The sequence below is a fragment of the Limulus polyphemus genome, unplaced genomic scaffold (genome assembly GCF_000517525.1).
Source record: "Limulus polyphemus unplaced genomic scaffold, Limulus_polyphemus-2.1.2 Scaffold8460, whole genome shotgun sequence".
Classification (NCBI taxonomy): domain Eukaryota; kingdom Metazoa; phylum Arthropoda; class Merostomata; order Xiphosura; family Limulidae; genus Limulus; species Limulus polyphemus.
The window spans coordinates 4,030-15,659 of record NW_013674070.1 but is presented as its reverse complement, the minus strand read 5'-3'; the positions used below and the strand labels follow the sequence as shown (position 1 = coordinate 15,659).

Below are 11,630 nucleotides of genomic sequence, written 5' to 3'. Positions count from 1 at the left end.
CAAAGTAAAAACCTTGAATTTTTTGATATATTTCAAGGAGCTTAAATAAAGTCAAACATAGAATAACATTAAGTTATTTTGTAAAATAAAACTTTTGATAGTTATAACTATTTTACAGTAAGATAAAGTTTAAAAACCATTATGGAATGAATAAGGATAAAACTAGAAAGTTTACTCAAATAATACAGTATCATTATGTTAACAAATAGCATTTAACTTCTCCACACTAACTGCAGTAATGTTTCATTTTTACAATGACAGGATGATACCAGTTAACATTTTAAAAGTTTAATAGCCATGTAATAGTGCAACCAAATTTTCAGTAGTTTTTGTCATGAAAGAAGAGACTTTTAGTATAATAATATAGTATTTTGGATTAATCAGTGTTGACAATATAATCTTTAAGTAATCTGAACAAGTGAAACAAACTTAAAAAACATTATTATATTCTGTAAATGATTAGCTCAGCCAGGTTATGATCCAGCAATGTTTTTTCCTCACCTGAAAAATACCTCTTCATACAGATTAGCTATCTTCCCCACATTCTGCCAAAGAGATTTGTATACTACTAGCCTTGTGAAGACTCCCACCTAATATCACATGAACGTGCACCATTGCATGATAATTTCATCATGTGACAAAAGCCCTCCACCAATAGAAGGGAGACACAAGTCCATGCCCACTAACTCCTCCTAAGCATTTGCACTGATGAATCTTCATTCTTTGACAAGACAAGTACGAAAATGTGCACCAGAAGTAGGGAGGATGGGGAAAAATATGTGAAAAGGTGAGTATCTATCAGAAAGCATCCAAAAGATGCCCATGGGGTATGTTTGACATCTAATGGCAGGGACTCCATAGGGCAACACCTGGTGGAGACTGCACTCGTCTCATCCAGAGTATACTCTTCACCTGTATAGGAAAGATAAGAGGCAAAGAAGCTAGAATTGTGTCGCAGGAAAAGGTGAAATTGATACACGACCATCCAAGTATTTGCCCACAAGTTGGTCAGCCAATACGTATAGTGTGGTTGAAGCTTATTCAGACCATACCTTGTGTGCTCACATCAACTCTACCATCAGACTCTATGGGACCATTTCCAGCTGTGAAAGGAGGGCACTTTATCAAATATAGTATGGTTACTTATATACCTCAACTCAACTGTCACTCTCTACAAGCCCAATACCAGCTGTGGGAGAAGGGTATGTGAGATACATCACAGGCATGTATGAAGTACTCACATTAACTCTACCATCAGACTCTAAGAGACTTACACCAGTTAAAGGAGGAGGGCACATTTGTTATGTAGTAAGGACTGGTAATGAATGTGGTAAACTCGACTCTACTAAACAGATAGTGGCTGCAGAAGGAAGACATGCGAGATATAAATATTTATTGGTTGTGTATAGTAAGTGCTTACCTCTATTAAAGTGAACAGATGTTATGGGATAGACAAACCGCAGGAGGAGGGCACTATAGTATGCAGCATCGGTCAATATGTAAAGCGTGCAAATCTAAACTTAATTGAACAGGCTTAGGCTGTAGGAAAAGGCCATGTGTGGCATGAGTGATATATCTGAGTTATATGTAGGGTGACTCAAACTACACCCACAGTGTCACCACTGCCCCACTTCTTCCCATATTGGAACCCCTTGTATCAGCCCAAGCATTTAGGTTCCAATAGGTAAGGATTCTCCTTGGTCCACCACCCCAGTCACTAGGAACTGGTAAGTGGCAAGGATATCTCATATTACATTCGATGAAGGGAGGGGAAATTGGTGCTGGGGAGACCTGAAGAAAGTGTCTGGATCCTCATCATTCCAGAAAGGCCTTGTACTAAAGACAGTGCAAGAGGTAACAATGAAATCCTATTTCTGAAAGCCAGCAAGCATGAGCTGAAGTGAGCAAAAACACCTCTGTTGGGTTTCTATATATGTACGTATGTATGGGCCAGATTCTTTACAGTAGGTGTTGGTGACTTTTGGCAATAAATTTCAGCAATAAACAAACAGCACACAGTCCATTTGTTGTAAATTAATATATTAAAATAAGTCAAACATATTTACAAATGCTCATTATACTATTGGTTATCACAGTTGTATCCAGAGCTTTAAATAATTGTTTCTTTTTAGTCAAAGTCCACACAGGCTGATTCAATTACTTTAAAACACAACTTGATGAGACAAATTATTCTTCTCTACTCTGTTATTACAATACAATTTGTGATAATTTCACTATTAAAACTGCAACAATATGCTCTTTATGGTTAAACACACAATCACTCAGTCTAGATCAATCTGGCTCTGTCTTATTAACTCGGACTACATTTTGTATGCACATTCATAGCCTGACTAAAGCTTAGAACATTCTACAAACTACAAGATATCATGATGAAACAATACTCAATCAAAAGAATGAGAAAAGCTTAGAAGGTTCTAACAAAATGATGCAATAATACAACAAATGCCAATTCACAAAACTGAACAACACAATGTATAATTCATACGATAAACTACTACTCCTAAAAATAACTAAATCTAACACTCACATCAAACTTAATTTGAAACAGTCGTGTACATCTAACAATAAGCCCCTCTTAAAAAAAATTATGTACAATATTTTTTTACACTATATAACAAGACTGCTTTCAGTTCAAGCACAAAATCTACTCATACAATCTGCACCAACATTTGCAGTCCCCTTGATGGCCTCAATGCAGAACTGGTAGTTCTGTAGGTACAATGCCACCTCATGATCTTTGCACTGTGAATTTTACACCCCTGGATGTATGCAAGGGGCTGATGGCTCATCTGGATGATGAACTCCTTCCTGTAAGAGTAATTTTAGAATTTTCAGATGGCACATATAAAGGAAAGACACACTCATTCAATCACAGAGTAGTTCTTCTCACTAATCAACAGCTTTTTACTGATGTACATTATTGGAAGCAGTCCATCTTCTTGCAGGAGTACTGCTCCAATTCCAATGTCTTATGCATCAGCCTCAATGATGAACAGTCTGTTGAGGTCTGGCATTCTAAGGATTGGTGAACTTCCTAACATGTTATTCAAATTCTGGAATGCCATATGCTGTGGTTTTTCCAGTTCACCTTGTTGTGTTGGCCTTTCTTGGTCAGGTCCGTCAGTGGTGCAGTGACTTCAGCATAGTTTGGGATGAACTTCCAATAGTATCTTGCTAACCCCAGGAAGGATCTGATTCGCTGCTTGGTCATCAGAGCTGGTGCATCTTGTATGGGGGTTAGCTTCTCTTCCATAACTATCTGTCAGTCGCCCTCCTTGTGTCCAACAAAGTCTAGCACAGAATAACCAATGTAGCACTCTTCCGAACAGCTTTCTGAGTTTCTTCAGGTCATCTTCCCATCTAGGTCTGTGGGTCAATATGTTGTCCACATAATGCTCGATGTTGGTAGTTTTGTGCAACATCTTCCTCATCATGCAGTTTAATGTTATTGTTGAGTTGACTAACTGAAATGGCATCCTCTTGAACTAGTAGCATCTTTCTGGTGTCAAAGGTTGTTTTCTCTTTAGATCCTGTCTCCATTGGTATCTGCCAATAACCTTTACTGAGGTCAATCTTGGCCCCCTCTAGTTTCACAATTATAGCCTCTGGGTTTCCCTTCGGTTCAGAGTTGGACTTCATCATAAGGTTTAGCTTCTGGAAATCTATGCAGAAGCAGTTTGAGCCATCCCTCTTCAGGATTACCACTGGTGAACAGTAAGCTGCATTTCAATGCTCAATGATTCTGGTTTTAATGTTACCTCAACTGCTTGCTTGATTAGGTCTCTCATTGTATAGGGTATCTGGTATGGCTTCACCTTGACTGGATCCCTGGTCGGGATCTTGATATTGTGTTGCACAAAGTCTGTCTTGCCTAGTCTATTTGTGAAGATATCTGCATACTGGCACAGTAAATCTTGTAGCTAATTCTTCTGCTTGCTAGTCAGTTCTTCACTGATGTTGACATATTTGTACATCTCCCCTCCACCCAGCGGTCTTAGGTCTAGTAGGTCTTCATCTTCTATAACAAAATCACTAGCTTCTGGTTCTGCATCTATGATAGTCAGACCTGCAACATCCATTGGCTCCTTGATAGATGCACTTGTTAAGTCTTCTTCACTCTCAAAGTACCTCTTCAACAGATTAACATGGTAGATTTCACTTTAACCTTATAGTCCATTCTCTAGACCACTTCCTGTACTTCAAAAGATCCTTTCCACTGCAGGGTGAGTTTTTGTTGTCTGTGGGAAGCAGAACCAAGACCTTCTGTTTAACCTTGAACTGTCCCTTGATTGAGTTGATAGGTCTCCTCCAGTAAGCTACTGAGGTCTAACACATACTGATATGTGTTTCTTACTTCTAACTCTTTTTCCTTCTGTCCACAGTTCTTTCAACATTTGCATTGACCTCATATTGTTCTTCCATACAGTAACTTGTAATGCAGAAATTCTGTACACGTTTCTTGGTAAGCAAATAATACTGCTGCAGGTACCTGTCTAAATCATATGGTCTCTCCTGACACATTTTCTTCAGCATGCTCTTTAAGACATATCAGTACATACTGGTTGCCCTTGTCAGATACAGATGCTAGTGGTCTGATCAAGTCCACAGCTACTCTGCTGAATGGCTCTTCTGTAAGAAGTATTTCACCCAGTGGCACATTGGATACCTGCCCTCTAAGTACTCTCCTTTGGTAGATGACCGGTAAAATCTTGTCACACCTCTGGTGACCCTGGCCAATGGAAGTTGCTGGTGATTCTGTCTGCTATCTTCTTTGCTCCTAGGTGTCCTCCCACAATTGACTCCTGAGACAGCTTCATCACTTGAGTCCAGTATTCTGTTGGTTCTAAGATCTCTTTAACTTCCCCAGTAGAACTGCTTTGATAACTCTGGTACAGTACTCACTTCCAGTCCTCTATTCTGTAAGTCCCTTTCCCCTTGGTCTTGTGCTCAACTTTCTCTCGGGCACTGTCCCAAAGTTTCTGTAGTAAAGAGTCTTTCTTCTGTGCTTCCTTCAGCTCTCGTGTACCTACATTCAGGATGTCATCTTTAGAGACTTGCAGGGGCTTGATGTCTTGCTTGCTTGCTTTTATTTTCTTGAGCTCTTGTGGCAACTGCAGATGCCTCATCAGTTTGCTTTTTTCCTGGTTCCTCCAAACTTCTACCACCTGGTATATTGCCAATCACCAAGTTGTAGATGGGAGACTTCATACATATGGCCTCAAGGTCTCCCAAGTAGTATGGAGTGACCATCTTTATTCTTGCTATGGGAAACTTTCTCACTGTCCCATCAATCAGCACACAGAGATGTACCTTGCCTGCCATCTGGTCATCAGATAATAGACTGGTTCTTACTGTTGCACCCAATGTCTTATAGGACTTTCAATTTCTTGTCCCTGACATAGCCTTCACCTACTGGCATGCTGAGGTTTGTTGGTGCTTCTCAATGTTTGTCACATGCTTTAATCACTACTGGCACTGTTGACCCGTTAACTAACTTGAGTTGACTGTCCATCATGCACTGTTTAATCATGGTGATAGCACTTTATTATTATGGTGAATCTGATGAGTTATCTCTGTTCTGTTTCTAAATAATTATAACTGTCTGTAATAATATTATTTAGAAGATAGTACAGCATTGGAAAACAGGGTGTCTGTTTTCATATAAAAAACTGTTACTTATGCAGTCATGCCACTTGCATTTTCATTTATTTTGGCCATCAACAATTAAAATTTAATTCTGTAACAAGTCTATAAGTGCTGACATGGTAGTGTAATAATGCCTAGCTGTTTTATTATTAATTCCTGAAAACCCCCCTAAAAGCCCCCTAAATCTGCACCTACTTATACAACATTAAATAATACTATTAATTTCTGAAAAAAAAAAATTTTTGTTTATACAACATTAAATAAGTCAATAATACTAGAAAAGAAATAATGGAGGGTCTGAAATTCCCTTGCACCATTCCATAGATTTGCACCTGCTTATAAGATATTAAAGACAATACTTTTTTATTTCTAGAAATAAAAAGGATGGGGAGGGAGGAAGGTCCAGACCTCCTGGACCCTTCGGCTAGATCTGGACCTACTTATACAACATTGAAGAATACAGTTATGCAACTATAAGTTAGAAATATAACACAAAATATAATCTAGTAAATTTATATTTCATTTGATACTTAAGTAGCCAGAGTTAGTGGAATGTGCTGCCAGCCAGTTGCCTTCCTTCTATTCATCAGTTCATTTAATGACAGTGGCAGATAGCCAGAGTGGTCTTACAATAACAAAGTAAATTTAGTGGCAATGGGAATCAAACCAGAGAGAAATCATAAAGCATTTCCCCACCTGCCTCCTAGGTATTTTTATGCTTAACAATAAACAAACATAATGACAATCTCTTGACTACTTGGATATTTAGAGTAATAAAAACAATAAATAATTAGAAACACTAATTTTGATTTTATTATTTTCATGACACTTAATTGATTAAGCTGTTTATTATACAAGATACTAATCCAATCCAATTGTGGTAGGTATTTAATAATAACCCAGGGGTGGTCAGAAATTAGAGTTATTTCTCTTTGCCCCTTTATTGATTTATGTGATAACTTAAGAGATTGTGATAGTTAAAGTTTTGGGGAAAGAGTTGTGATTTCAATTTTACTTTAATGACTTGCCATGGTCAAGCAAGAGGTGAGGCCGAGAAGAAGACTAAAAGTACTTTCACTTTCCTGTTGTTGTGGTGAGATGGTAGTGAAGTTTCAAGTCTGACACACGGAGTACAAGATACTAATCAATGTAATTTCTTCTTATAGGTAATTAATTAATTGATTAAATCACCTAACTCTACTTGTGAGAACATCACAAAACAACTAAATGTCAATGAATAGATGATCAGTATAAAGACTGATTTCTATTACCTGGGATCCATGTGAATGATTTAAAGTGATGAAAGAATCTAGCATGAACTGTCGTTTTAAAGTTACAAGAAGCAGTAGTTTTCCAAGTACAACCAAAGAAGCCATCTATAATGTAACCAGCATCACAGTCCTGCTTAATGAGTGTTAATCTTGGATATTTTTTTAAGTAGATATGATAAAGCTTTTGCAAAATGATACTATGGGATCATACTGGGTGTAACAAATGCCAAGACAGTATTCCCAATGCCATTATTTATTACAGAGTAGGTGCCAAACCTGTCAACTATACCTTGTAGCTATGTCAGCTAACTTTGCTGAGACACACGTACACACATTTCACGTAGAACACAATAAACCAACAAAATTGTATGCACTTGCTCTGGAAAAAGATCAGCAAACTACACACTAGCAGCTCTAAGGTGATATAAGTTAGTTAGTGAGAAAATAACAGCTTTGGATTAGTAAAAAAAGTGTGAAGAAAGATTATGGTTGAATGCACTACAGGCAAACGATAATGATGGTCTACGTTAATGAAAGTTAACATTTTCCTACACTGAAAATGTATTTCCAATAGATAATTACCTGCTCTCACAAATAGCTTTTTTCTACTTATATTGCCCTCTATATGAAAAAATTTGTACTCACCACTAGCCTTGATACACCCACCTACCCTCACATGTATTCACGTGAGACATGTACATGCTATCATGCAAATGATCATGTACCAACCATCCACCAATAGGAGTGTGACACCTGAATTAGGGAGGTAGGGTGCAAAATGAGAGAGGAAATAAGTAGGACGATGTTAACTTCCGATAAGATATCTTACCTCTACTCACAAGCAGCTAGAATCCCACACTGAGTTATCAGGATCTGTTAGAAGATGATCCCCCTTTAGAAAGTGCTTAAAGAAAGACCCCATTTTAATGGAAGGCAACACCCCATGGGAGCCTGCATCAATTCTGAGCCAGGGATACTCTTTGCCCATGTGAAAATGTGTTGCAATAAGGGTGAAAACACAGGAGGGACCCCACACATTAATGTGTGCACATCCAACACCAAATGCACCAGGAACCAACATCTGGGGGATGGTAGGAAGATAAGACAGCAAAGTGGGGGTGCATCTCCAGTCCATCACTAGATGGCATTGGGTATGTATCATTCAGTCCATGGTAGGAGGAGGGTACCCAGCCACACACATATGAGGACTTATGTGGTTGGTTCAGCTCCAACCATCACCATATCCACTGAGAAGCAATATGCAGGGGATAGTAGGAAAGAGGGTGCCTCAGCCAGAGGGTCAAACTGCATGCTGGTAGAATGCATCAAACCTCATCTGACAGCATATGTAATTGTACATCAGGTTCAAAGTAGGTTGAGCATCAACACCATCTACACCGGCTACTACTGCCCTACTCTCAGCTGAGTAAGATTGAGCATACTCAGGAGGAAGCTTCCATGGTCCACCACCCCAGCAGCTGGTAACTGGTAAGTGGCAAGGATTGTCGCACTCCACTAGAAGAAGGGGTAAAGAGTGCATTGGAGAGACCAGAGGAACACTGCACCACAGACAGTGCAATGGGTGACCACAACACCTTATTTTGAAAAGCAGACCAATTCAGTGACCTACAAGATACAGATCATCGGGGATGGGCAGCAATCCCCGTCTGCTTTGCTCACGTTAGTCCATGAGTGTATGGTCCGGAGCAAACATCTTTATGAGGCAAAATACTATAAGAAATACCTACATGTGGTCTTGTGGAACACCCCATCTCAATGATGGACATATTTGACGCAGAGGTATTACAGTGCAGATTTAAGAATAAGTATACCTGGTCAGGCAACACTCACCACAAAGTGGGATCCAAAGATGCAAAAAATGGCTCCTGCAGAGAAAAAGTAGAAAAAACAGAAGCACTTACTCACTCATAGAGAAATCACAATGCACAAAATGGCGATAGAAAGAAGAGGAAACTCATAGAATAGGAAACGGATGGTGAAGATAACGATCAGTGAAGGTATGGGGAGTGGTACATATACTGACATGAATGATGTCTTCCAATGGATGATGGAAATGAGCAACCTGAGACATGGTAAGGTGATGGATTTGATGTGAAGAAAGACAGAAAAGACAACAAACAAAAGACAAAGAAGCTGGCAAATCCAACCCATACATGGAATAGGAGAAAGGTCACGATACTGAAAGGGATTCCAAGAAATACATAAGTAGAAACAGGATCCACGGAAGGAAGCAGTGCATGCCATGTAACAGAAGATAACAATTACCAAACAGAGATGGTGAGCAGGGTCAAAATAGTCATAAAGATGTGATATGAAAGGAAGGTAGATGGGTTGACAAAGGCTTGAATGGACGAAAGGTAAGGAGGACAACACTGAGAATCCAATCAAGAAGAGGGGCAGAGCAAGGGTGATGGATTGAGGCAGTGTGAATGAAACAAAAGAGAAAGAACAGGTGACTGGAAGACATAGTCATATCGTGTAACATGAAATGTGGCTGAAAAGAACATGACACAAAGAGGTCTGGATGATGAAAAGTGTATGAGAAAGCAGATAAATGGGAGGGTAGTCATACAGGTAGAGGCCCATACAAGCCTGACTGAGAGCATCTACTATGCCAGTCAGTGGATATGGAACAGGAGACCAAAACCAAAGGAGCTTGAAATGCAGGTGAGACAAAGGCAACCAGATATGGAACACCTCACTGGGAAAAGAGCTACCAAGCAGAAGGTCCAGTGACCACTCAGTATGGAGATCCTTTAAGGATGAGATAATCAATCTAGAACTAGATTCAGGGCACCCCAAATAAGATAAGCCATCAAATGAATAGGATAGCCTTGGGCTTAAGACAGGAGGTCTGGTGTGTCTGTGGACGAGACAAAAGTCAAATTGTTCGAATGCACCATCAATGACCAGCCCTGAATGACTGGAAGGAACTGAACCAAAGCTCAATGAATGGCAACAAGCTCCAAGAGATTGACATGGAAAGAGGACTCTGATAGAATCCACTCCCCTGAGACTACCTGAGCATCCAGGGAGGCACCCCAATCAGAAAGAGAAGCATCCAGAAAGAGGTGATATTCCATACAAGGACGAGGAACACCCATAGAGGTGTTATCTTGTTCCAAACACCAGGTGAAGTTGGTCTGTACGAAAGGACGAAGAAAGGGACATCCATGGGATCCCAAAACTATGTCCCACTGGTCCAACAAAACCCACTGAAGGCAACAATGTGGACACAATCAAGAGGAGCCAACATTTTCAAAAGAGAGAGAATCTCTCATGCAGATGGAGAAGAAGAAGAGGAGGAGAGACTGCGAAATAGAAGCTCCATAGCCCTCAACCAAAGGGGAGAAGGTTGGGCTCAAATGAGTAGTGAATTGAACATCCCAATATGAACTAGGTGTTGCATGGGAGTGAAAAAAGACTTTTCCACCTTCACCAACCAACCAAAGTGCAGAGTCGACCTGTGAGGAAGCTAGAAGTAGCCAGCCTTCCATGTAATGGTGAAAACAAAGGCCCTGAGAATGAAGAACTATCGGTAAGATAGTGGTAAGCGAAAATTTGTGCATATAGAGGGCAGTATAAGTCGAGAAAAGCTATTTGTGTGATGAGGTAAGATACTGTATTGGAACTTTGCATAAATAAATAAATAAAGCTTAAATAAAAGAAGAAACAAGTAGCTTTGGGTTCCTTTGGGAAAGCACATTAAAACTTACATGGAGGTAGTTTTATAATGTTGAATTAAAAAAAAATGATACATTTGCCATTAATATTACAGGAGTAACAATAATATAACACATACAGATAAGAAATATTTTTAAGAAAGGAATGAACATTGAATGTTGATTGTATTACAAAGCAAATGCCAGCCTTTGTATCTGTTAATTGTAAATTGTAGTCAAAAAATTAGTAAAGCTTCTGTGTATTTTCATTTACAGAAAGATTTTGTCTTGACAAGTATTCTGATTGTGTAGAGAAGATTCATTTTGGTTAAAAGAAGACTGTTTGTCATTGATGTATTGAGCTGGTTGAAGTCTGGAGATGGCACTGAAATGTTCAGCAACAATATTGTGTAGTTGTCTGCCTGTATTATGTTTACTCTTATAACAATACTAATGGTTTTGTAACAGTTATTTCTAACATTGCTTGGATAATGTTGTGGTTAAAGCTATATAAAACAGAACATTTAATTCATTATCAAACCTATCTTATCATATAAATTTGTTCTGTAAGAGCCCAGGTGAAGCTGTAATAATGAAGCATTGTTTTGACTAAATAAATTCTTCCTGGAGTACTATGACCCTTTTTATATATATATTATATAGTTATGAATGTGTAAAATATTCCAATTAGCACTAAAAAGCATATTTTGTTATGAAATTTATACTGGTGAAACAGGCAGACAACTACACACTCATGCTGTTGAATATTTCAATGACATCTACAATCTTCATCCAACTCAACATATCACTGGCAAACACAATATTCTCTCAAATAAAAGTAAAAATTCACCTGCAAGTTACACAACATATTAAATAATAATAATAATGGCTGGAGACAGCTTGAATGGGTAATGAAGAAAAACTTTAATATAAGTTTAACATGACAGCAAATGTACAACGTTTCGACAAGGTTTTGTCATCATCAGGTAATAATAATGCAACTTTTACA

General features: G+C 38.7%; 1 protein-coding gene across 1 annotated transcript in view; it reads right to left on the bottom strand.

Moving 5' to 3' along the window:
- The window catches only part of LOC106475354 (UPF0553 protein C9orf64 homolog), a 22,710-nt gene that overhangs the window by 9,677 nt on the left and 1,403 nt on the right, over positions 1–11,630 (bottom strand). The gene's annotated exons all lie outside the window — the stretch shown is intronic.